Source organism: Triturus cristatus, chromosome 1_2, assembly GCF_964204655.1.
Source record: "Triturus cristatus chromosome 1_2, aTriCri1.1, whole genome shotgun sequence".
Classification (NCBI taxonomy): domain Eukaryota; kingdom Metazoa; phylum Chordata; class Amphibia; order Caudata; family Salamandridae; genus Triturus; species Triturus cristatus.
In genome coordinates this window covers 359018407-359046197 of record NC_140580.1, presented here as the reverse complement: position 1 = coordinate 359046197, position 27791 = coordinate 359018407, and the positions used below count along the sequence as shown (strand labels likewise).

Here is a 27791-nt window from a genome sequence, read left to right as displayed (position 1 = left end):
TCGTCTCACAGCCCCTGCCAACCCGAACCGCAGCTCTTCTAATGGACTTGAGAAAGTAACCCTTCAGTGGGATGAACTTTGACCCTGTATCTGACTAGTGCTCCATCACGGTCAGGCTGAACTTGCGACTTTCCCTCGGTCGGGCCCAACTAGATATTACAACTGGCTCTTTGTGCCTTTTGCACTATTTTCACGTAAAGCTTTAAAAACTCATATCTCCAGTTCTACTAATTGCATTGTTGTTGTATCGGTGTCATAGTATTCAGTAAAATATAATATATTTTTCTATTTGCTTTGAGATTTTTCCTGTGTTGTGTATTCATTTTTTTTACTGTTTGAGTGTTGCATACATACCTTACACATTGCCTCTAAGTTACACATGACTGTGTTTGTGCCAAGCTACCAGAGAGTTTATTTATGACTGTTGTGGTTAACTCTGACAAGGATTGTGTTTATTATTTGATTGGAGTGCCCACCCCTCTGAACCAATAACTCAATTTCTCACACATGCGTCAGGTTAGAAGGGGTGCTCCTTTCATTTTGCAATAACCTAATAGTTATGCTTTTAAGTCTCTTAGCAATAGAGAGGTTCCCTGTCCTTGCCGAATACAGACAATGCAAGAGGCTCTGGATGTTGAGATTGGTCTGTGGATGATGCCCCCTGCCTCATGGGTGTGTAGATGCATTTTCTGAGACTCTGGTATGAGAATAGAGTGCCTGTTAGCAATGGAGAGGCTCCCTGTCCCTGATAGGTGCAGACACTATGCATGAAGCTCTGAGGCGGACATTGGTCTATGGACGATGGTCCTTCTTCAGTGTGTGAATGTGGTGTCTGAGTGCTGCTTAGAATGGACTGTGAATAGTTGAGAAACTCCCTGCTCCTGGGGTGTGCAGGAACGCAGCATGAGATTCAGATTCTGGAAAGGTCTTTGATTGATAAAGATGGTGCTAGACTCGCTGTGCAGACACACTGCATCAGCCTCTGGTGCAGGAATCATCGGTTAGAAATGGAAACCCTGTGTTCCCTTGCTTGTAGGGGTCAGACACACTGCGTGAGGTTCACGTGCTAAGAGTCATGCCTCGGTGGAGGTGAATTTCCATAACTCTGAGGTACGCAAGCATGTTTCCGTGCGGTCTGGGCTGGGAGAGGTGCCCGTATCAGGGCCGGACTGGCAACACAAACCAGCCTTGGCAATTCAGCTGGATGGGGGGGTGCTAGTCAGAAGCAGTGCTGCCAGGCGATTTAGCACCACTGCTTACGCTTTTGTTACAAGGGGTAGATATTGCTGCACTGCTGCAAAACCAGCCCCCGAGTAACGAAACCGGCCCTCTACTGCTCTAAAACCGGCCCTCACCCTTCCGGCCCACTCGGACAACGCCCCGTGCCCACTACGGCTAGTCCGGCCCTGGCCCAGTTGACTGTATACACTCTTGTGCATTCTTGCAGATGCAAATGTTGAAGTATGGCCTTTTCTGGGAGCAGAGCTCACGGGAAACAGGCAGGTATCTTGTCACGCCCAGAGAAAAGAAACTGAGCACTCCAGTCCCATAAAACTACACATTGATTAATGGGCGGAACCCCAAATAAAGCAAGCAGAGAAGCTTTAGAGAGGAGGCAGCTGTTGCTAAGAGACTGCCATTAACACTGCCGAGTTGTTATGCCAACTGTGAATCCTTTAATGAGTCCAGAACGACCATATTGGGCTTTTATTGCACATGAAAATAGCTGCAGCCTTTCCGCAGAAAGAGCCCTTTGTTTATTTTCGCACTAACTACGTCCGCAGCTTCTTTTCCACCTTTTAAAATCGGTGATAAACGTCGGGTTCACATGGCTGCAGCACGTGGGGAATATTGAGCAGTTCCATGAGATTTTGTGGTCTAAGGATACATGTTACACCCTCATAACACTACTCCTTTCTGACTACAGAGCTCCATACACAGCAGAGTCCTCCACACTTCTTCATCACTACACATTTAAAGGATCATAAAGCAACAGTATTTATAATTGGGCGCCCAAGAGGACCAGGAAGGCAACATTTATGATTTGGCCTAGTGATTTTTCTTTTTTTTCTCTTTTTTTTTTTAGTTTTGTGCAATCAGGGAATCTCTTAGCAAGATTCAAGATAGTCAATAGGTCTTGTGAACCAACCAAAACATCTCAGATATTCTAATTTTTGAAGTAACAGGCAAATACAACGATGTGTAATTGAAATTCGAGGTGACCCTTAACTCAGGGAAATGCCAGTCACTTACACATTGACAAAGATCGAACTACCTCTGGGAGAGGGGACTTGCGGTCAATTCGCATTGTCTTACTGGAACAGAGAGAAGCACACTGTATTGAGTAGAATAACACTGTCACAGGGAGAAATACATACTGTGACATGCAATATTAGTGCATCCTGATTGGACCTGGGGCAAATAGCACTGGGGACACATAGAAGTTAGGTTACACAAAAGAGAGCTTCTTTTGATTGTGGCATGCAATATTAGTGCATCCTGATTGGACCTGGGGCAGATAGCACTGGGGACACATAGAAGTTAGGTTACGCAAAAGAGAGCTTCTTTTGATTGTGGCATGCAATATTAGTGCATCCTGATTGGACCTGGGGCAGATAGCACTGGGGACACATAGAAGTTAGGTTACGCAAAAGAGAGCTTCTTTTGATTGTGGCATGCAATATTTGGAACTGAGATTGAGATACATGGCTTTTGTACTGGGACAAGGTCACAGGCAGAAACACACACACAGAAACACAAAATCCACTGACCATACATGGGACTTGGTAGACATGGTAAGCGACTATTCTGCCCCGTGGAAGCCCCAAAATGGACAGCCAATGACTTGCCAATGGCAATCAGCACACCGAGGCTCCCAATAGCACCTAGAGGCCAACCAATTGTCAAACATTGCGCTAAATAAAAGCACTTAACATTAAATAACCTGACATAGCATAACTTGTATCTCAGCATATCTCGCAGTCTTGAGAGTTCAGCTAATGGGGGCTGGAATACAGATGGCATGTAATCAATGACTTCTGCATTTGAATAAACATTTCTGTTGCGTGACTTCTAATCATTTCCTCCCTCCCCGTTAAAGATCCCCCTTCCAACGTTAGCTTCTACCTCTCCACCTACCCTGCTCCTTCCGCCACTTTCTGTTCTTTTCACTACTGGTGTCGAATGGGAAAGGGCAGCGGTGATGTTGGGCTTCATTGAAAATACCCTCTGTGTGAACGGATGATGGCAGGATCTATGAATTCTACCTTCAATTACAAAACAAGATTACAATTTGGGGACAAATTACATGCGTTTGCTCTGAAATCTTCCAAAATCCACAACATCAATTAGCACACATGATTTGTTTGTACATATCAGAATGGGAAATAAGAAGCCAGTAATGTGTTACTCCCCATTCTGATAACGGGACAAAATTTTGCATCTGCTAATTTGCTTACCTCAAGTTAGGAAGAGTATCAGAGAGCTTTGCATGGTAGTACATCACTAACTCACAACAAAAACAATCACATGTATTCGCCAGATGAGTAGGCCATGATGGCTTAGGGGAGGCAACTAGAGGTCAGCCATAATAGCGAAAGCAACCAATATTTACCATCCTGCTCACAGGAATCCCAAAATAAGACACATGATAATTTATAACAGGAGCTTATTATATATGTTAGCACAAGCAGTGGGATGTAGGAGTGACCCAAGCTGTATACAAATAATATTTATCAGTACAAAATAATAATCAACACTTTCAAAGAGAGGAGGCGCTGCTTAAACAGGAGGGTTTTCAGTTCCCTTTTCAAGATTTCAAAAGATGGTATTGTTTCAGTAGCTGTTATGATGGAGTTTCAGACTCTGGGTGCACTACGAAAGAAGGCGTTCTTTGGTGTTTTTGTCTTCTTCGTGGCTGGGAAGAAGGAAATCATGGAATCTAAGAAGCCATTGTCCTCCTGAGAGCTGCAATTCCTGGGTGGGATGCCTTGGACAACCAGAGTGCAGTGCCTAGTGTGTGATGCATGAGGCTTTGAAGATACTCCTTGCCTCAGTAGGAAGCCATTTGAAAGACTTCAGAATGGGCAAGATGTGGTCCAACTTTCTCAAGCCTGTGGCCAAGCCTGGCTGCTTCATGTTTGGCTGCTTTGGGGTTTCAGGGATTTTAGCTGATATTCCTACGAACGGGAAGTTACCATAAGCTCACTTCTAAAGCGCAAGGGACCGAACTACTTGTTGAAAATCAGCATCGAAGAATTATTATTATTATTATTATTATTTAAAGATTTGTAGAGCGCCTGGTGACCCGGAGGCATCCCCGCGCTATAAACCTGTAAGGTTGGCTAAGAGGGGAAAGGGAGAAGAGAACCTTTTATTTGGGAAAAAGCAGAGTTTTGAGCTGCTTGCGAAAGCGCAGATAGCAGGGTTCCAAACGCAAACTACGGGGGAGCAAATTCCAGTGGGTGGCTGCCTTTACTGAGAAGCGACGACCTCCGGTACGGGCCCTCCTAAACTTGGGGATATTCGCCAGTCGCTCATTGTCCGAGCGCAAAGATCTCAAGGCTTTGTACGGGGTAACCATGTCTCCCAGGATCGAGGGGCCTTGTCCATTGAGGAGCTTGTGCGCGATGCACATAGCCTTGAACTCGATCCTCTCTCGCACTGGCAGCCAATGAAGTGCCTTAAGTGCCGGTCTGGCGGAGGATCTGGAGGGAAGGCCCATCAGCATCCGAGCAGCTGCATTTTGGGTTCGTTGCAGCTTGCCCAGAGTAGCTTCAGGGGCTCCTAAGTAGACAGCATTACTGTAATCCAGTCGTGCAAGAACCAGTCCTTGAACCAGGAGTTTTCTAGAAGGAGGGGGAAGCAGAGGAAGGATCTTGCGGACTGACCTCATAAGTCCGAAACAGGTTCCAGCTGTTTTGGTAGCTTGGGTTTTCATGGATAGGTCTGGTTCAAGCCAGACCCCCAGACTCTTAATTTCTTTTCTGGGGGCGGGCACCTCACCCATGGTATCGGGCCAAACGGATGGTGGAATTGTTGACCATTTCTTGCCCATCAGCATAACTTCTGTTTTGGACCCGTTGAGTTTGAGTGAAGAGTCGCACATCCAGAGGTGGATTTTCTGGAGGCAGTGCAGAAGATTATCTGGGCATTGGTCTAGGTGTGAGAGCGAGACGACCAGTTGCGTGTCGTCCGCGTAGCTCACAATCTTAATGCCAAAGGGGGCAACTATATCCTCCAAAGGGGCCATGTAGGCATTAAAAAGGGTTGGACTCAGTGAGGAACCCTGGGGAACCCCACTTGTCAGAGGAAGGGAGTCAGAACGGGAGCTGCCATCCCAGACCTGAAACGAGCGACCCGACAGGAATGACTCTAACCAGGCCAGCGCTGTGCCCCCAAGTCCTGCCCTGGCCAGCCGATGGAGCAGGACACGGTGGTTCACCGTGTCGAAGGCTGCACTAAGGTCCAGGAGGATCACTGCCACTGATCCCCCTGAATCCAAAATGCACCTTGCCTCCTCGATGACAGCGAGGAGGGCGGTGTCCGTGCCTTGGCCAGGGCGAAACCCCGTTTGGGACCGTCGCAGCAGATTATTCGATTCCAGGAACTGGGACAACTGAGTGTTGACCAGTTTTTCAGCAATTTTGCTGATGCCCGGAAGGAGCGAGATCGGTCTATAATTGGCCAGATCGGCGGGGTCCAGTTGGGGTTTTTTAAGAAGGGCTTTGACCACCGCTCCCTTCCAGCTAGGAGGAACGGTGCCTTGGGATAAAGAAGCATTAATCAACTCCATAACTGAAGGAACAATCGCAGGAGCGACTGTTTTAAGAAACCTCATGGGGGCAGGGTCAAGGGGGGAGCCACTTTTCATTTTGGCCAGAGTCTTTTCAACTTCGTCCGATGTAACCGCCCTAAAGGCATTAAGCAGCGGGCGAGGTGCGCCTACTGGACAGGTGTCGGACGTCACATTGTCCCAGCAAGGTAGCTGACTAGGCTGCGGGAGTGAGTCTAGGATGTGGGAGACTTTAGAGTCGAAGAATTTAGCTAATTCTTTGCTCCTGCTTGGAAGGGCCACAATCAGTGGTGGGGGTTCAGGAACCTTTAGGAGTTCTTTGACGATGAGATAGGATTCTCTTGCGGAGTTAGTGGCATTTTTTATCCTATCGTCATAGTAGGAGGCTTTAGAAATTTGCAGAGCAGATTTGTATGCTCTCACAGTCCTCCGGTATACGTCTTTATTAGAGTGAAGCCAATCCTTCCTCCAAAGTCGCTCAGCTTTTTTACATTCCTTGCGGAGGGTTCTGAGTTCAGAGTTGAACCAGGGGGCTGAGCCTGTCTTTCCACTCTTATCTTCGCGGGTTTTTATGGGTATGATGGAGTCAAGTGAGTCGGAGATCCACTTCCTGAAGTTACTATCAGCTGTAACAGGGTCCCCGGAGGGGGCGGGGGTCGTTGATTCTAGAGCATTGGCCCAGTCCTTGATAGAGAGTCTGGACCATGCCCTGTCCCGAGTGTATGTGGTGGGCTTGGAGGGCTTCCTAAATTCTCCTGGCCAAAAAAGGGGGACCAGAAAGTGGTCTGTCCAAGGGAGGGGACAAGAGGGTCTAGCCTGAAGGGTGCGGACATTTGTAAAGACTGGGTCTAGCAGGTGGCCCTTGATATGAGTGGCTCCGGTATTGGCCAGTTGGAGACCATAGGCAGCTAAGTCCGATATTAGGTCAGCAGCCCCTGTGTCTAGGGGATCATCAAAGTGGATATTGAGGTCCCCTAGCACAGTGAAATTGGATGTAGAGTGGGCAAGAGCTGAAATGGAATCTAGTAGGGCGCTGGCAAAGGGGCCGAAATGGCCGGGAGGGCGGTACACCAGAAGACCTGTCAGCGAGGTTGTCGGGGCTAGGTGGATAGTGAAATGGCAGCTCTCTGAGTCTTTGATGTGAGCATCGCTAATTCTGCATGAGAAGTGATCTCTGTGCAAAATGGCCAGTCCGCCCCCTCTGCCACAAGGGCGCGGTTGGGACTGGATAAGGAAGCCCGGGGCCAGAGCCAAGACCACATCCGAGTCCGAGTGCGGTGTGAGCCACGTTTCTGTGAGAAACAGGATGTCTAGCTCATGGTCCACGAGCAGATGGTTAATAAGCAGGGCATGCATGGGGAGCGACCTACAGTTCAGTCCTGCTAATTTCAGGCCAGAGCGTGCAAATGGTGCTTGTGTCAGTTGTAATTTGACCGGGGGGCAGATGGCACAGTTTATGAAGTGTCCGCCTGAGGTGTCAACATAATTACATTGTGTGTTTTTTGTAGGTCTGAGACTTAGTAAGGCACGTCGCGAGTAACTCACCCTATCGGTATGCCCGTCCGGCATAGATTCTGGCCCTGAGCCCGGTCGTGCGCGGACGGGCGCAGACGGGCTTGCCTTAAGCGCGCCTTCGGCGCGCATTCGTCGCGCCCGCTGCGCTCGTCCGCTGCGCGTCCGGAGCATGCACATATTTTATGCTACGTCCGGTGCGGGGCGAGGGGGCGTGGCCTCGGAAAGGGGGCGTGGCCTCCGGTTTCAGCGCGCTGGCGCCAAACAATGTTCTGGGGTGGTCAAGCTGCAGCAATAGATCGGCTGCTTTGGACCACAGTGATTCCAGAAGCGTGAGTAAGTTTTTTAAAAATTACACGGAGTTTAAAATAGCACAAAAGAGATTAAAAGAACTAGCACACAGCCTCGCTCCCGGCTTCCGCCTCAGGAGCACAACAAACAGACAGTTACCTGGCGCCTTAACTCGGCGTCTTAACTACGATTTGTGGGAGGGGGCGTGGCCTCGGAAAGGGGGCGTGGCCTCCGGTTTCAGCGCGCTGGCGCCAAACAATGTTCTGGGGTGGTCAAGCTGCAGCAATAGATCGGCTGCTTTGGACCACAGTGATTCCAGAAGCGTGAGTAAGTTTTTTAAAAATTACACGGAGTTTAAAATAGCACAAAAGAGATTAAAAGAACTAGCACACAGCCTCGCTCCCGGCTTCCGCCTCAGGAGCACAACAAACAGACAGTTACCTGGCGCCTTAACTCGGCGTCTTAACTACGATTTGTGGGAGGGGGCGTGGCCTCGGAAAGGGGGCGTGGCCTCCGGTTTCAGCGCGCTGGCGCCAAACAATGTTCTGGGGTGGTCAAGCTGCAGCAATAGATCGGCTGCTTTGGACCACAGTGATTCCAGAAGCGTGAGTAAGTTTTTTAAAAATTACACGGAGTTTAAAATAGCACAAAAGAGATTAAAAGAACTAGCACACAGCCTCGCTCCCGGCTTCCGCCTCAGGAGCACAACAAACAGACCAGAATGCCTTGTTTGATAACCATGGAGATGTCTCAGGAGAAACTGTGCCTCATTGGCTGGTGAACTGATGTTTGGTTGCAAGTTAAGGCGCTGCTTATACAGGATGAAGCCAGAGATTTAGCGCATGTATCGTTTTAGGGCTGTAGGCAAGCAATGACCTTTCCTGAAACCAATTTTGAACATTTAAAAAGCTGCTGGGAGGGGAGATTTGATGGAAATTTCATTTTTTAGGGGGTGTAGTTTCAAGTGTTGGTTGGGCCATCCAAGTATCGGAAGTTATGACTTCAGTCTTTCGGAGAGATTTTTGTATAAAAATCTGTGTGTCTTTAGCGTAAAAACAGTAAGATACGTTTGATTGCCTAAGGACTGAGGCAAGACGGACATGGGATGGGTTAAATAGAGTAGGTGAGAGCAGCGATGTAGTGTGGGTTGCTAGCAGCCGGGGAAAGACAAGTATTACACCCACCAACTCGTGGACCATTAGCACTTCCTGGTTCAAAATGTTTAAAAAAAAAAACTGGAGTACGATTTTTTTTCTACTAAAATGTTGTGCCCCTAATAATTTTGGGCCTGGGGCAACCGCCTCTGCCTCCCCACCCCCACATGCTACACCACTGGGTGAGAGTGTGAAGTCTTTGGATGGCCCTTGGTGGAGAGCTGCTAAATTGCACAGAGTTGGCTATTTTAATCAGTGGCGTAACTAGAGGGGGGCGGTGGGGGCGGACCGCCCAAGGCAGCAGGAGTTTTGGGGGTGGCGGCTTTCCCCCATCCCCCAACTCGTACCTGCAGCAAGAATCGGCAGCACCCCCTGCCCCCCACTCTTCGATCAGTCCGCCGCGGGTGGCAAACACAGGGGCCGCAACGGACGGCCTAAAGCCCAGCTACGCCACTGATTTTAATGCACTGACAGTGAGTGATGAGAATCAACAGAGACCTGTACCATGTGAACCCAGTCTCTCCTCGAGTGTCCTCTGGAACAAGGGGTGATTCACCCAGTCTACAGGCCACTGATAGGTACGACAGGACAAGTAGAGAAGAACCACCATTTTCTAAAACGCGAATGGCACCACCAGCTCTCTCTAAAGTGGAAGTTTCGCTGCTGCATTTCGCTCTGAAGAGAGATTGGAGGTCAGCTGATATGTCATTTGTTTCGTGAAATGTTTGGGCTGGTTTTTCACTTTTAGACCACTGGAAGGGAATTTCTTCTGCCCCTTTAATATACTTATTGTAATTGGTGAGAGACAGACAATTAATTGTTAAATCAATTTTTATTCATTTCACACACACAACTGATTTGACTAAAGTCTGACGAATTGTTATTTTTCACTTTACAAATATTCTGTAATGTGAAGCAGGAGCTTTCTCGGTCTTCTGCTGTCGGGGTCTGTGTCAGATGCTGGAAGCCCTTTGTTTACCTCATTAGTCATGAAGCATTTGACACACGTTCATACTTTAACACAACTGCTGTCAAGCTCCTTCCCAAGAGGGCTGGGTAATCTACAGCACATCTCTCCTTAAGGGCATACTTGTAGAGGCATTAATATTCAAAACTGCCATTGGGCGAGCTGATCCGGTTCACGTCAAGCGGTCTATGGCAGGCGCGGATTCATCACGCTGCTTGTTCTTTGGTGGCTACGTTCAGCACCCCAAAGCCAGCAAAGTGATCGCAGGTCTTACATCATATCAAGATTCACAGCTCTGAGACGATCCAAGACTAAGAGAACCCAGTATACAAAGGTCAAGACATTGGGTGTTGTTAGTAGACGTGGGCAAGCCAACGAATTAACAAGAAGAGTCGAGCCAAGCTAAAGGTCTAGCTCGAATCTTAGCGCCCGTGCACTAGCCGAGCCGTGAAAATGTTTGCTATGTAAATCATACAACAAATATCACGTACATTTTGATTAAGTCTCTTCAAAATTCACAAATGTGCATTTCTTTAACATATGGAAGCTTTGAGATTATCACAGGTAGAGGGCAGCATTGTAGTAGTGTTTTGAAGAACAGGAAGGTCAGCTCAATGTAGGGTCATCTTCCCCCAGAGCTGCCAGGTTTGTGAGGGGTAGGACTTAGAGATTGAGGTTTGCAGGGGCGATCATTTTGTGAAAGGCATAGTACTCACACTCCGCACTATGACACTCCACTCCACGACACTCCACTCCATAACACTGACTCCACTCTACTCAACCCCACAACACTCCATTCCACTCCACAACACGCAATTCTAAGACACGCCACTCTACTCCACTCTATGCCCCTCCACTCTACAGCACAACACCACACTCTGCAAAACTCTACACCACTCCATTATATGCCACTTTACTCTACGCCCTTTCCCTCTTCGACACTCTATGGCACTTTCCTCCACTCTAAGACATCTTACTCCACTCTATGCTGTGACACTTTATAACCCCTCTACTCCCCTCCACTCTACGACACTCTACTTCACTCTTTGCCACAACACAATCCTTACACTGGCCCTGGAGTGGAAGATCTTTCAGTCTACCTGGTTAATCGCCACAATACTTAGTGATAGATACAGAATAATACTTACAGTAGCTCTATAATTTTTCTCTCTTTAAATGAAGTTGTACTCATAACTCAGGGGCTTATCAATCAATAAGGACATTGCTAGAGAACCCAAGCTAGGTTAAACGATTTGGGACTGTACCCTCCTGGTTTAGAGTCACTTCAATTAAGGTGTTCACATACCTCATAACATTTTTGAAGAAAAAGATGTGTTTCCAAAGCTGCATTTCATGAGAAACCAGCTTTATTGCTGCTCCCACCTCCTGTTTACCTCAAACAAAACACTGGCCACTCAGAGACCTCCTACACAGCTCATATTCTCAGTGTGCATGACAGTTTGCAGGACATCTAGCCAGGGTTGACTGAAGATTCTCAGTCCCCCCACCAGTAAACGTTCACCCAGGCCCGTGCCTATATATGATATACAGTAACAGACTTCGTGTACCGCCTAAAGCCGCATCTACACAGGCGTGTTCCATTTTCCTGCACCTCCTGTAGCTACGCATTGATAACGGACCCGTGCATGTTGCACAGTAAAAGAGTTCATTTTCAATTCAAGCATGTGGGAGGACATCCCCGGAGAATGGAGTAATGAAGCTGCTAGTGCCAGTTGCAAAACAGATAGATAAATCAATGTTCCAAATCACTCCATGTGAAAGAATGGGCTTGCTGTTGCTTAGCAATACATGGACCATTATTGCACTGCGTTAAAGAGGCTACAAATACTGCCAGGGATGGTGTAGTTTAGTATGGAAAGTAAATGTATATTCTATTCATAGGGAAGCAAGTCTAGAAGTGGACAGCAAGAAATACTCTCATCATAAGAAATCATCTTCATGACCTAGCAATCACCTTTACTTGAACACAACAGTGTTTGCCTCTCTTGGGTGAAGTATCCTGTCAGGGAACAGCCAGCCATGAGCTTTGATTGCTTATAAATGTGAGACAGTGACAGGTTCATAATATATATTACAAAATACATCTTCCTAATGACCATCTACAGTAATATTGTCCAAGTTAGGTCTAAGAGGGCTGAAGCAGGAGAGGGCAAAGGGAAAACATTTTAAGACACAGGCAAAGTGGGCAATTCCCCAACTTCCAAGGGGCTCCCTGGGAAAGTGAACTTTCTTTCTTGCTCATTTCTGTGTATTTTTGTATCTTAACCTTTAACATATAAATACATATTGTCAGTCAACATAGGCTTGACTTAGTGAAAAATGGGTAATAGAATTCAAAGTTGTTCCAAACAGGGGCCCTCAAAATATTACTTGCCCTGGGCCCCTAATATTGTTATGGCGGCCCTGCTCAAAGTTGGGTTAAATGGGGAAACTCCATCTTGGTGTTTCATCAAGGCAAAGTTGACTATCAATGGCTCATGCAGTTTGGCTGTCTGGTACAAGATATCCTAACAAAAGTAGGCCATCCAACAAATGAAAACAGTGCCTATAGTGTGACGGGGTGGGGCGAGACGTTGGTGGGCTTATGGCATGGGTACTCACAAACTTTCTCTCAGGGGCCAAATTTACAGTGTGGTTTGTGGCCGAGGGCCGCACCGGTGGGGGCCGGGTCAGAGGGGGAGGGGCGGGGCTAAAGCAAAAAAAACTTGCCACCATGATGTTGAACACAGGTCCCTGCAGCAGACGCCTTCGTCCACTGAGCCAGCAGACCCGGCATACACACATCCCTCTCTCTATCTCTCTCTCCCTCTCCCCCTCCCTCCCTTTCCCCCCCTCTCTCTCTCCCCCTCTCTCTTTCTCCCCCTGTCTCTCTCCCCCCTGTCTCTCTCCCCCCGTCTCTCTCCCCGTCGCCCTCCCTCCGTCTCCCTTCTCCCTCTGTCTCCCTCCTCCCTCTCTGTCTCCCTCCTCCCTCTCTGTCTCCCCCTCTGTCGCCCTCCTCCCTCTGTCGCCCTCCTCCCTCTGTCGCCCTCTCTGTCTCTCCCTCTGTCTCTCCCTCTGTCTCCCCCTCTGTCCCTCCCTCTGTCCCTCCCTCTGTCTCCCTCCCTCTGTCTCCCTCCCTCTGTCTCCCTCCCTGTCTCCCTCTCTGTCTCCCCCTCTGTCTCCTTCCCTCTGTCTCCCTCCCTCTGTCTCCCTCCCTCTCCCTCCCTCTGTCTCTCTCCCTGTCTCTGTCTCCCTCCCTCTCCCTCTGTCTCTCCCTCTGTCTCCCCCTCTGCCTCCCCCTCTGTCCCTCCCTCTGTCCCTCCCGGATGTATGACGTTACAACGCACACTTTTACAACGCATGCACTTACAACGCATTTTTTACAACGCATAATCCATTACAACGCATGACATTACAACGCATGACACTACAACGCATTTTTAAAAACTACCTTTACAACGCATTTCCATTACAACGCATACTACCTTTACAACGCATACCATTACAACGCATAATATTAAATTGCATTTAAGGTAAGTATTAGATAGTATAGGGGTAAAAGTTACTTTTCTAACTCCAGGGGGTGCAACAGTAGGGTAAGTGTTGGATAGTATAGGGGTTAAAATTACTATTCTAACTCCAGGGGGTGCAACAGTAGGGTAAGTGTTGGATAGTATAGGGGTAACAATTACTATTCTAACTCCAGGGGGTGCAACAGTAGGGTAAGTGTTGGATAGTATAGGGGGGAAAATTACTATTCTAACTCCAGGGGGTGCAACAGTAGGGTAAGTGTTGGATAGTATAGGGGTAAAAATTACTATTCTAACTCCAGGGGGTGCAACAGTAGGGTAAGTGTTGGATAGTATAGGGGTAAAAATTACTATTCTAACTCCAGGGGGTGCAACAGTAGGGTAAGTGTTGGATAGTATAGGGGTAAAAATTACTATTCTAACTCCAGGGGGTGCAACAGTAGAGTAAGTGTTGGATAGTATAGGGGTAAAAATTACTGTTCTAACTCCAGGGGGTGCAACAGTAGGGTAAGTGTTGGATAGTATAGGGGTAAAAATTACTATTCTAACTCCAGGGGGTGCAACAGTAGGGTAAGTGTTGGATAGTATAGGGGTAAAAATTACTATTCTAACTCCAGGGGGTGCAACAGTAGGGTAAGTGTTGGATAGTATAGGGGTAAAATTTACTATTCTAACTCCAGGGGGTGCAACAGTAGGGTAAGTGTTGGATAGTATAGGGGTAAAAATTACTATTCTAAGTCCAGGGGGTGCAACAGTAGGGTAAGTGTTGGATAGTATAGGGGTAAAAATTACTATTCTAACTCCAGGGGGTGCAACAGTAGGGTAAGTGTTGGATAGTGTAGTGTAATATTATGCGTTGTAATGGTATGCGTTGTAATGGTAGTATGCGTTGTAATGGAATGCGTTGTAAAGGTAGTTTTTAAAAATGCGTTGTAGTGTCATGCGTTGTAATGTCATGCGTTGTAATGGATTATGCGTTGTAAAAAATGCGTTGTAAAGGTAGTGCGTTGTAAAAGTTGCGTTGTAAAGGTTGTTCCCCGTCCCTCCCTCTGTCTCCCTCCCTCTGTCTCCCTCCCTCTGTCTCCCTCCCTGTCTCCCTCTCTGTCTCCCCCTCTGTCTCCCTCCCTCTGTCTCCCTCCCTCTCCCTCCCTCTGTCTCCCTCCCTCCGTCTCCCTCCCTGTCTCTGTCTCCCTCCCTCTCCCTCTGTCTCCCTCCCTCTGTCTCTCTCCCTCTCCCTCTGTCTCCCTCCCTCTCCCTCTGTCTCCCTCCCTCTCTCCCTCCCTCTCCCTCTGTCTCTCTCCCTCAGTCTCCCTCTCCCTCCCTCTCCCTCCGTCTCCCTCCCTCTCCCTCCCTCTATCTCCCTCCCTCCCTGTCTCCCTCCGTCTCCCTTCCTCCCTCCCTCCCTCTGTCTCCCTCCGTCTCCCTCCCTCCGTCTCCCTCTCCCTCCCTGCCTCCCTCTCTGCCTCCCTTCCTCTCCCTCCCTCTGCCTCTGGCTCCCTCCCTCTGTCTCCCCCAGACTGCGCCTCTCTGTCTCCCTCTCTTTGTCAACCTCTGTCTCCCTCCCTCTCCCTCCCCCTCCCTCCGTCACCCTCTGTCATTTCACCCCGTGTGTGTGTGTCAGCCCTCAGCCCGGGCTGGGACAGCTTCCCAGCGCGTGCACACAGCTGCACTGAGACAGCTTCCCAGAGCGCACACACAGCCGCACCAGAGTACTTCACAGGTCTTTAAAAGACCATTTACATGTTAATAAAGCTTTGTTGTATTTCACCTCTTAGGCCCCTGCATCTCCACTTTAACAATCACTGGAATCCCCCGGCCCCCACAGAACAGAGTCTCAGAGTCTGGGCTGCTTCAACCGGCAGTGTTTGCTAACACTATTTAAATTTCTTTTTTAAAACACAGGTACGATGTATGCAAGGTCCGCGGGCCGCCAAGGAAGGCTTGCCGGGCCGCTGGCGGCCCGCGGGCCGTACTATGAGTAACCGTGGCTTATGGGATATGAGGTGGGACATGAGACAGTCTGGAAAGAGCTGTAATCAAGGTACAGTGTTTAATAGCGTGGAGTGCCTTAATAAACAGTGTATGGCTCGAGGTGTGGAATGACACAGGGTTTGTGAAAGGAGTGGGGTCTGTGATGGAAATGAACTGCCAAGAGTGGCGCAGTCACCAGCCACCCCCTGCATCCCCTTGTGAGGGGGCTTTGCCATAGCCCTAAAGGGCCTCTGAAGCTGCTCTTGTATTACAGTTCACAAGCTTTACAGCTGGCAAAATGTATATGAAATTGAGTGCTGTATGACTATGTAAACTCCCACACTTTTCTGCAGAAACCGTACCGGATATTCAGCCCAGCACTATCTATGTAAATCAGGGTTCTCCAAAGTCTGTCCTGGAGGCCCGGATCCATGCCAGAATTTAAAACAACTGCATTTATCTAAATGGGGATATGCAAAAAATCTGCCATGGATCCGGCCCTCCAGGACTGACTTTGGAGAACCCTGATGTAAATGACTAGCATCTAGTTGCATGGCATACATTAATTTCTGATGGATGCATACGTATATATGTGTGTAGCAAACAGAAGCAACATGGGCAGGGAAAACGCAGCGCAAGGTATTGATATAAGGAGACCTAGCAAAATAAGGGCTGTTTGCATTTCCTGACCTTGCCTCACAGTTGAGATTGCCAAAGAAAATGGTAATTGTGTCAAGAGTTTTGAGGGTGAGGTTTGTTATAAACCAATGGCTGCAAACATCATCCACAAAACCCACTGGAGCAGCAGGGCCATGTGTCGTGGTGGTGGCCTGGGCAGAGTGCTGCAAACCTACCAGCATTGGGACACCGAATAACCTACCGCCTGTCCAGAGACAACGGCATTAGGTCAGATTGTCATTTGCCACTGATAGTAGAAACATCCCTTGCTCAGCGACTCATTACTTGCTCAGTGCAGACGGCAGATATCCATCACCAATCACAGACAGCAGAACTACCCTTCACGTCCAAGAGCACAGCTGCCCTTCACTTGCCGCAGACAGCAGAGCCAACCCATGCTCAGCTGATTGTTCTCTTGTTTAGTGCAGACAGCAGAGCTACCCTTCATTTGTCATACAAAAGCCACAAATAAATATACGGACAGTTAGCAAAGTGTAGGCGAAGTCATCAAATGACCCACACCCTCTCTGCAATCCACCCAGCTCTGGCAATGTTAAGAATGCCCCACCCTCTCACAGGTTAGGTTGGTTTGCAGGTTACATTAAGTCAACCCCTTATGAACTCACCCGCACAGTGGCATAGCAAGCGGAGGCGGGGCACAATTTCTGCGGGCGTTGTCCTCACCCACTCTTACCTGCTGTCTTGGGAGGCAATCGCCAGCCCCCCCAGTCCACTTTTCAATTGCGCCATCGTGAGGTGGTAATTGGAGGAATCACCAGCACCCCAAACCCCCCCCCCCACTCTTCAATGCCGCCGCCGCAAGGCAGGGACCGCCACGGGCAGCCAAAGGTCTGTATACCCCACTGCACCTGGCTACGCGTATGCGCCCGCAGGGAAACCAACATCACCGCTCTTACTATATTGGGCATGGACGGCAGTAGGGATGACCATACACGAGCAATCTCTAGTGTGTGTGCACTAGAGCAAAGCTAGATAGTGGATAACAGGTACCAACAATCTCCACCAGTAGCGTTAAGATGACTATAGTACAAATGTCAAGGCCCAAAAATGCTACTTTGCCTCATAAAATTCACAATAAAGTCCTTAGAGACTCCCATAAGTGAGCTTGAACACTCAGATGAGACACACAACAATAAGGCCACCATAATTTAATAAGAAGTGTAGAAAAGTTGTGGTACACAGCTGCAGGAAGCAAAACCACAGCAAGTACAATTAGTGGGGACACATCACTTACAGATGTTTCACAATAAACAAATAATATATTTAGGGCCTTAATCAGAGTTTGATGGAAAGAGTTTTGTGTCACAAATGTGGCAGAAGTCCGGTTTGCCATATTACAAGTTCATTACAACAAATGGTATTGTACTGGAAGGGACGGGCAGTGCTAAATATGAGCTAGTGAATGCCGGTGGGAGCCACCGGTACTTATCTTTTATCATCAGATATTGACCACGAGCAAGAGTGGGAAAAACACACAAAGGGGAAGAAGGAGGAAGAGAATGATGGAAACAGCGCCACAAATAATGAATCGGAAGGCATGAACCTGCATGAGCAAGATAAAGGGGCCGGGAGTGTCTGATAGTGGATGGAAGAGCCATGAGGTCGAATCAAGACTGTGCATCCTTGGTATTCGGTGTGCTGATGTTTAATAGCACTGGCCACGGGCTTCTGAGCAGAGCTTTGGGCACCAGCACTTAATCTATTACAAATTAAGCACTAAGGACTGGACATACACCACGTTTGTGATGGAGTTCAAGTCCGTCAGAGTCTAAATAAAGCCCTTAGTACCTTAAATTTACTCCTGTGTTTGGAGTAAGTTTATGAGTTTTTTTGGGGAGAATTCCCCAAAAATTAGAGAAGTACACGTAGGAAATTCAGATGATACCTTCTATCACCACTAACGAAGAGGGGATCGAAACACAGGGAGATTTTGCTATGAGGGTCCGTGGATGCGATTTGTGATTCGCCACCGAAGCTATTCTCGCTTTCGCATCTTAATGTGACAACAAGATATATGAGCATGACATTATATATTTGTGATAAGATGGACCAGTTACTTCTACCAATCCATGATCGAACTGGCCATTGGCCATTATAATCTGTTGTATCTGTTCATGCCATAATTGTGCAAACCAAGGAGCACACAGTTTGGCCAATATTCCTTAGCTTGCTGTTAATTAGTCCAAATGCTTAATAGCACACTGCAGCTTTAAGAGGAATGAATGAATGCACTGGTAATTGCAATACACTGGCGTTGCCCGGCCAGGACCATTTCACATTAAAACACGGTCTTCCTGTGTGTGTCTCAACTCAATTAGACAACGCGCCTGCTCCCTGCGGCTGAAGTCAATACACCCACGTAAACAAATAATGGCAACAATTACTTTTTAGACTTAATGCAAAGAGAAAGAGTAAAAAAACGCTACTGTATGTTACTATGGCTGAAGGTGAAATTGTAATATTTCCACTTCACATGATGAAGATGCATGATTACTTAGAAACGGATTCTTTGGGAAGATGCAAGTAAAACAATAAATAAATACAGATTGAAAAAAAAAAGTTTTATACACCTCCATCCACGCTTTCTCAACAGTTTATATTGCAGTCCTCTCAAGGGTGAGTATTTATTTAGGTTTCGAACTCTCATCATATCAACCAGCACTCATTCATAGAGACTAGGGGGCATATGTATCAAACTCCCCTTTAGCGAATCTCAAATTGCGAGAATTTGCGATTCGCAAAATCAGATTCGCTAAACGGGATGTATAAAATAAATCGCTAATCATTTGCGATTCCTTAAAAATCGCAAATAATTCGCAGAATCCCGTATTGCGATTTCTTAATAGCGAAATTCGCTAACTAAGAAATCGCAAAAACGGGAATCTGCAAGCCTGGTGCAGGCTGATGACATCACAAACAGGAAACTGTAGTGATTGCCTGCACCTGCTCACCTGAGCCACACCCAGGGGCTGCTTGTGGAGTGTGAGGAGGCTTTCCTGGAGACAGCAACCAGCAATGGATCCCAAACAAAACCAGCAGGGCAAAGATGCAGAAAAAAGAAAGAGAAAACACAAGTTTTCAGAAAAGGAGCAGGAGGTCCTCATTGAGGAGATGGTCTGCAGCCATGAGCTCCTGTTTGGGAAGAAGGCACTCAAAGTCCCAGAGGCCAGGAAGAGGAAAATCTGGCTGGAAATACAGAGCAAGGTGAATGCTGTTGGAGTCACCACACGCACCATCGAGGAGCTGCGCAAGCGGTGGTATGATATGCGCCAGAGGTCCAAGGAGAGGGTGGCAGCCAGACTCAAGGATGCCAGTCAGACTGGAGGAGGACCATCCACTGCAGAGCAGCCAACCCCCCATGAGGAGCTTGTGGAGTCAACCCTCCTGCCTGAGAGCGTTGGTGGTGTGGCTGCAATCGACAGCTCCGACCCCTCATCCAGCAGACAAGGTAAGATGCATGCCAAATCACCCTGCACTCCTCCCCATCCCTTGCACACTCCCCCAAATGCGCATAGTTAACTCCCAACATGCCAATCCAGCCCAGGTCTTACAGCACACCCAGCAATGCATCATGGTACTTGTAGTACTGTGTCTGACTGTGTGTCCATGACACCATCACAAGTAAATGCAACATATGTGTTTTGGGGATCATTGAATAGAAATGTGTCAGAGATTAGCCGTCAAAGATTTGTAACTTTATTGAGTGCCACATGCAGACAGTAACACAAACTCATATAGTCCCCTTTACATCCACAGCACACGCCATGCCACAAGAAGACAGCGCTGAGGGAGAGGAGCCTGCAGACCCTGCGGACTCCAGCGATGAGACAGAGCAGCAGCCAATTCAGCGCAGGAAGCGCGCACATGTGCCCCCACTGCCTCCATTTGAGGATGAAGTCCCAGCAACAGGCGATGACACCGACAGGAGAGAGGGGAGTCAGGGTGTGACAGACATGCCCCGTCATGACGCACCAACACCAAGGCAAAGGGAACAGGCCATTTCCAGGTCAAGGCCCAGGAGCAGCACTGCAACAGAAGGAGAAGGCACCGTGTTCTCCGGCTTGGAACAGTGCATGTTGCAGGAACAGCGCCTGCAAAGCAAGGCAATGCGGTCAATGAATCGCCAGCTAGCCCGCCTACATCAGGACAATCGCAACATGGTAGCGGCAATACGAGAGCTCTGTGCCACTTTGAGGGACACCCAAGCTGCCAATGACAGGGCTGGACGACGTGCCAATGCACGGCTACACAATTATACCAAGGCAGTCAACCGCCTCTGCACCACCACCAGCGCACTCACACGCAGAAGCGTAACCATGCAGGTGGACATGGCACATTGCTGCCAGGACATAGCGCGAGGGCTGGCGCAGGTGACCACTGCTGTGGAACAGCTGCAGACAGCCAATGCAGGTGGCAGCGCACTAATGGCCTCTGCTGAGAGTGAGGACACATCGAGTCGCAGCAGCATCACTCCAACCTTGCCAGGTGAAAGACGCCGCAGTGGCAGACAGGTAGCAGGCCAAGGGCGCACCATGGGGGTCAACCACCCTGGACGGCACCGACGGAGGTGATCATCTGCGGGGACACTGACTGCAACACGGGTGCATTAACCCGCAAAAGGCTGTTTGCCCTATTTCTTGTGCCTTCTCTGCACTGTGTGTACAACATGTGCTGGGTACAATTACATTTTCTTTCATGTTAAGTGTGATTAAACACTTGACACATCATCAGGCTTTGTAGTCTAATTTCCTCAATACTCACCTAAAAGTAGTTTTGTGTGATCTCAGTCCGTCTCTGGCGTCCAGCAGCTGCCCCAACTCCTGGTGCTGGTCTGGCAGGGGGAGCAGGGCGCTCGTCATCCGATGTGTCTGTATCGGTCACATCAATTGTGGTGCCTTTCCTCATTGCCATGTTGTGTAGCATTGCACAGCTTGCCACGATTTTACAGCAGGTCTCAGGGCTGTATTGCAGTGCGCCTCCACTCTTATGCAGGCACCGGAAGCGGCTCTTCAGGATTCCGAAGGTTCGCTCAATGACACAGCGTGTAGATCTGTGTGCCCTGTTGTAGCTCCTCTCACTTGCATTTGCAGGATCCAGGTATGGGGTCAGGATGAAGTCACGCACTGCATAGGCACTGTCACCTGCATGGAAAAACACACAATAGGTGAGTCAATGTCCCCCCCCTCAACTGATGTAGTGGATGTATTGATGTGTGCAATGTATTTACCGAGCAGGTACCCCTCCCCAAACTCTCCAGCACTCAGACGTCTGTGTATTCCACTGTGTCGGAAGATGAAGGAGTCATGTGTACTGCCGGGGTATTTGGCTACGATGTCGGTGATGTGATACTTAGCGTTGCACACAATCTGTATGTTGAGGGAATGGTAGCATTTCCGATTCCTGTAGACATATTCAGTTTCTGCTGGGGGTGTGATGGCCACATGGGTCCCGTCAATGCAGCCGATGACGTGGGGGAAACGTGCAATCTGGTAGAAGTCCAGTATCGTTTGTTGTAATGCCTGTTGGGTGGTGGGGAAGTAAATGTGATGTGGGAGCCTCAGTAGCATTGCATCTAGGAAGGCATGGAAGAAGCGCGAAAGTGCACTCTGTGACACACCACCAACCTCCGCTATGACCCGTTGAAAACTCCCTGACGCGAGGAGGTGCAGGGAGCACAGGACCTGCACATGTGTGGGAATTGTTTGTGTCCTGCGAGTAGGGTGCTCCAAGTGGGGTTTCAGCTCCTCAATCAGGTCCATTATGGTCTGTGGGTGCAGTCTGTACTTGTCATAGATCTCCTCTTCAGTGTTCTGTAACAGGGTGATGCGCAGCCTGAAGATACGTTCCTGTCTCATTCTCCTGTGTGCAAGGGCCCGAATACGCAGCCTCCTGGCTATCACGTACATTGCAGCCATTGTGGGTGTGTTTGTTGCATTGTGGGCTGGTTTTTGTACCTTGCACCAGTTTACCACCTGCAAGCAATTGGTGTTAATTGCGATTTCTTAATTAGCGAATTTCGTGAAATCGCAATTTGCGATTTTTTCATACATGTGTTTGCGATTTCTTAGCTAGCGATTTCTTGTTAGCGATATTCGCAACGCTAAGGAATCGCAAATTAGGTATTCGCTAGGAAATTCGCAGTTTTCTTGTTTCGCAGCCTAAGAAATCGCTAATTTAGCGATTTCTCATTTTTCAGTTTGGAAATGTGTCATACATATGAAATAGCGAAAAATCAGTCGCAAACGCTGTTTTTTGCGATTCGCAGCGTTTGCGACTAATTTTTGCTTTCATACATATGCCCTTAGGTGGTGGTTAGGTAATTTCCTCTGGGCAAACATTCACCAATGTTTGAAAAAATGTCATGGCAAAGGAACTGACACAGAGTAAGAGATACTCAAATAAGGGGGCTTAAAAAATCATAAAAGACACATGCCTGTTTCTCTAAAAAAATAAACACAATAGGAAAATCGATTATATTGCGTAAACTTTGAAGGAACCCGATCTGAATATAACTGAAGGGGCAAAGTACATGTGCAGCCTCCATACGACCAGTGACTAGTTGTATTCTTCATTTGTGTCTGAATAAAACTAGTGGTGTGCGAAATTCACAGAATTTCATTTTGTGTGATTAAACAGAATTTGAGAAAAATAAACCAAAATGTCAATCGGGAATAGAGTACTATATTTTAGAGTGACATGTTCCTTGTGTCAATTTTGCTCATGAGGATGCATTTCACACTAAAAAAAAGAGCACAGAAACGACAAGTGCCATGAACAACGGCTGCTTACGTTCTGTTCTTTCACATTGTTCCCTTGCTTCCGCGATATGTTTCATACCCAAATGAATTATGTGAAGTAATTTAACGTCTAAAGTGCACGATCACCTGTAGGCATCTTGGTGCTGAATGACAGATGTTTATTGTTACCCAGCTCAATAGTACTCATTTTATCGACCTCCGATGGATGAAAGGCTGAGTCAACCAGCCGGGATTTGAACCTGTGACCATGAGGTCTAACTCAGGCCCCTGCAGTGGCAACGTTAGTCCGCTCAGCCACCAGACCTGGCTTGGAAGCATACTTTTGGGAAATCTTCGTAACAAGCATCATGCAAAATGCTGAAAAATGCGCAAGATTATGCCAGCATAACAAAAAAATATTTTGGGATTTAAAAAAAACCCTTTATAATAATGTTGTTTATTTAAGCTTGTCAGACGCAATTGGTTATAACTCGAATTATCCATATTTTATGGTGATTTGAGTTTTTAGCCATTCTCAAACTGTTTTGTGGTTCGAGTTCTTAGTGGTTTGAAAGTTAAACTTACCTTACCAAATTTACATTTAACACAAAACTATTTTGATATGTTAACTGTTAAAACGTCAGCTTTAGAGAGACCATGAGATGGCTCAATCTATACTTAACTTGGTTTATGACTATGAGACCTGCACGTTTGCTTGAATCTCATCAGAGCTGTAAGAAATGTGCAATGTTTGGTTTAAGATGAAGTTGGAATGCTAACTCAAAGTTATAAAAAAAGAAAATAGCGAGGGAAAGATAATGAAAAACTATGCTTTGTGTTATAAAACTCATAAAAACATACTTGCTTCCAAGAAAATTCTATTCCATAAGGATTTTTTGCAAAACAATTGGCAGAAAATCCTTAATTGTAGCAGGGTTCACTACAAACTGAAGTTTTGTTTAAAGCCAGACTTTACAATTTTATGAAGATGCAAAATTTCTCAACTTCGACAAACTTTGAAGACACAAAAATAAATTTCGTTCACCCAGAATCTTATCTAGCTAATCAATTCGTTCCACAACCAAATAAAAAACTTGTTGCCGACAGGATTATTTGTCATACTGCAACTCTAACACAATATTAGTGCCTTTTAAGCTCTACGAGTCAAATTGTGTGGAATAGATGGCCTGGCATAGGCTTTGAGGAACTAGGCACATGATTTCTCAAAAGGTTTCCTGGTTTAAGACAGATTTAAGACTGACTTAAAATAGGAAGCATTAGTCTGTATTACTGAGGTTTTTCCATGACTTGCACCAGTCTAAAGACTGTATTATGCCAGAAAAGATAGTCTTAAGATAGGAAAGACAGTGTCAAGACTTAAGCCATGACAGAACCCTTCGTAAATGAAAATGATTTTTTTCTTGCTTTCATTGACCGTAAAAATGTAAGTAAATACCCGCAACTTTTTTCCTGACACAAAGTACATTTAAGAATGTCCTAGGATAAGAAATATTGGCCTGAATAACCAAGGTTTTTTCTGTGGCTTGAAGCAGTGGTAAGGCGGTAAGGCGATATTTTGCCTGAAACTGATAGAAAGGAGCTTCTCAACACTTTCATAAGTCAGGACATAACCCTTTACAAATAAGGGATATCTTTTCTTTCTTTCATAAGCCATAAAAACTGTACAGACATGGCTTCCAATGGTTTAAAATGTTTCATCAGTGTCACATAAATCAGATCTTGTGTCCAAGCGGTTATCCAGTGAAATTACATGACAAATATTTTTTACCTTTGGCCTTAAGTTGACGACACTTTCACATTTTTCTAACTTTTATTATCACAAGCATACTTGGCATAAGTATCTGGAAATTAAAGGTCTGCCCCTTCCAGTCTTGTGTTTCTGAACCTCCTCCGAAGACCTCCATTCAATGCTGTTCCTAACACCTATATTTTATACGTAGTAGTCTAATTCTTGAACAATTTGTAAATATGAATCTGCAGATTTATGAATATTAGAAATTTATTAACGTTTTCAAGAGCACTCCTGGAAACCTGTGACAGTCCCATGTTTTCAGCATTACTCCTCATAAAGTATCGTGAATTCTTGACCATGTGCCCACAAAGGGTCTTCTGCATGTGCACCTGGTAATAGGGTACAATTGTGCATACAGAATGACTTCAAAATAGGGCAATTACACTGTTTCTCATGTAGGAAACCTATTCCTTATTTCCACTTTGACAATGATAGAAATTGACAGGGAATACCTCTGTCCCAAATCGGGGATTAATCTCAGTCCATTTCAAGATTGGAAATGAGTCTGTGGAGTGGGTTAGTGGACCCACGTTTGATGTTCCCAAACTTTTCACAGTATTACACACCAAATTGGTGTAATTTTAAACCATACCGGATTAATATCACACAAGTAAATTGATTTACGAATGCAACTTCAACTTTTGTTATTTACATGAAGTTGTCAATTAAGCCATTTGCCTGTATTAAATTCCTACATTTGCACCCACGAGGGATGGTAAACTTATGACTGTTTAATTACAACGTTTGAAAAGAATCAGGCCTTCGGTGTTGAAAGCTGGGATACTTGGAGCGGCTCAGTGGAAGGCACAAGCAGAATGCTCACCTCCTCTGAAACAGGCTCAAATTCTTGGATCACGATGTGTGCGCCTAATTTTACTCAAGTCTCACAATCCACTACATTGCCTGAAAAAATCAATTCTGGGATGCCTGCTGCTTTACATCATTGTTAGGAACTCAGCAGCCTTGAAAACAAGACCCATATTTTATTGGTAACTGAAATTGAAACAGGCAGCGAAATGCATCATTCCTGCCTTTACCGTGGAATCGCAGGTGCTCCTGTGGCCTATTCTGCTTCCTACACAGCCCTCTCATTCTGCAGAGACATAAGAGAAATCTCTATTTTTTCGTGGTTTTTTTAACAACCCCACGGAGGGTTGATCGGGTGCCTGAAGCTTCACATCATTTTTATATTAAAAATAATTGTGTGTGGGGTCCGTCTAAATTCGGATGCGGCCTAACGGCTATATCGGTCGACCTCGAAGCTTGGGAACTGGATTTGAGTCTTGGCAGAGACACTCAACATCCTGTGATTCTGGGCAAATCACTTAATTTCCCCGTGCCTAACAAAATGAGCGTCCGTTTGTAACGCAACTGGTGCTCATGTAAACCATTCTGATACCTTTGGGTCGAGTTCATGCAGTGGCGTAGCTGGGAGGTGGCCCGCCCCAGGCGGCATTCTTTTTGGGAGCGGCGAAGATGAGCAAGTCATGTCTGTCGATAACCACCCCCCAGAATAAGTCGTCCATCGGCCAAGTCCCCTCCGTTCTTACCTAAACCGGGTGGCAAACTTATGGGCCCCGGGTGGCAGTAGGTCTAGCTATGCCACAGAGCTTGCGCTATATAAAACAAAAAAAAGTACCGCATCCACAGCCACTACTTCTTTTCTCATGCAATAAAGAACCAACTCACCTCCACTCCACTCCCATTCCAGCGTTTTTGCAGTTTGTAAATTTATGGGGAAATTGCATGGATAGTATATGCTGTTTTAACAATGTTTGTTTCGAAAACAAAACCTTCTATATAGTTTCCAAACACTTTAAAAAATATTCCCTGATCCTTTCTGCTATATTTAGATGTATTGAAAAGGTAGTGGAGAGCAAGGACTGTGTGAGGAATACCAGCACTCTGTGTAAAAATTGAGGTTAACCTCCCGGAGATCTCCCTGGAGCCTATTAAAAAGGTGATATTTACAAGTTCCAATGTAATTTAGAATCACCAATAGGTGGTGCCTTATGGCTTCTGCCTTACCTCGCCTTGTCGAAGTACTGGTCCTCGGGCATGCTCATTTAAGGACACTGTAGGAGGAGTGATGTACATGACAATTTCTATCTGCGGTCTCTTTTGAATTGTAGAAGGTGTAAACTACTATTTAAAAAATCCAGAAAATCTTGAACACAATAAAACCATTGCAGACCTGGAAGAATTTGAATCTTATGTTTATATGGTGTTTCTGCTCCTATGTCTACTTATGTATGCATTAAAATCCTTGTATTAGATTAGATGTGGATAGATCCTGTAACAATACATGTTCCTCGTGTGTTGATATACATGGCTTAAACCCAAATTCAGAGGTCATAATTATTAAAACACTGACAATTCTCCTTATTGGTTACTTTTGCTTCGTGTAGTATACCCATATGGGGGGAGCGAGGGGGACAAACCATTTTTGGTCCTGGTGAAGACAAACTTAACGGTCCTTGGTGACTACTCAAGTGTGGACTCTAACTTGGGGAGAATCTGAGAGAAGAAAAGTTAATTGTCTGGAACACGTGGCTTCAAAATGACTACAGTCCCACCGTGGGATAGATAGGACCAGTCAAACTGAGAAGATGCTCATCGCACTAATCCATATCACATCGCTGGAAGATTGATAGAACCATGACTAATATGGACAGATGTGTGGTGGATACAAAACAGGGCTTACGGCTTGAGGTATGAGAAAGAGGAAACTCTGACAAAATAATAACCAATGAAGGGAGATAGAAATAAAGCCTTGAAAGAAATAAGATACTACTCCAAAGCCAGGTTTTAGAACTAAAGAAGATGTACAGACAAAACTTGTCGGGATGCTAGGCATTTGTTGTCTGCCGGCTCATATGATATTGGCCCAGACACACAGAATATCACATTGTGCCTTTTGTTGTACCTTTTTGGTGTTCATTGAATATAGAATCCAGGAAGCCGAAGACAGGCAAAGGTAATGGTGTAAAGAAGATTACATTTGGTGATCTCAAGGCTAAGGTAATAGTTCAGGAAGTTACTACACAGGGACAGATGTTATTGCATTGTGTTAGAAGCAGAAATGAGTGAGACTAAAGGACGGCTGATGAATTACCCTAGAAGCAGTGGTCGAAGTGGGAGGGATCTGAGGGGCACGTCTTGCCTGCAAGAAATGTCAATGTGAGTAAATAGTCAATCTGCAATGTTAAGGGTGCTTGGAAGCCGGAATTGGCTTTAATTGAAGGCATTACTTGTAGCATCCTGATGACACAGATTTATTCTTTTTGAGTGGTATTGCAAAGGAGTTACCAGCTGATCTGTGA

The 27791-nt window shown here is 46.5% G+C and overlaps 1 protein-coding gene across 2 annotated transcripts in view; it reads right to left on the bottom strand.

The window, feature by feature from the left end:
• CAMTA1 (calmodulin binding transcription activator 1) overlaps positions 1-27791 on the bottom strand; it is a 3052768-nt gene that overhangs the window by 1098423 nt on the left and 1926554 nt on the right. The window lies entirely within an intron of this gene.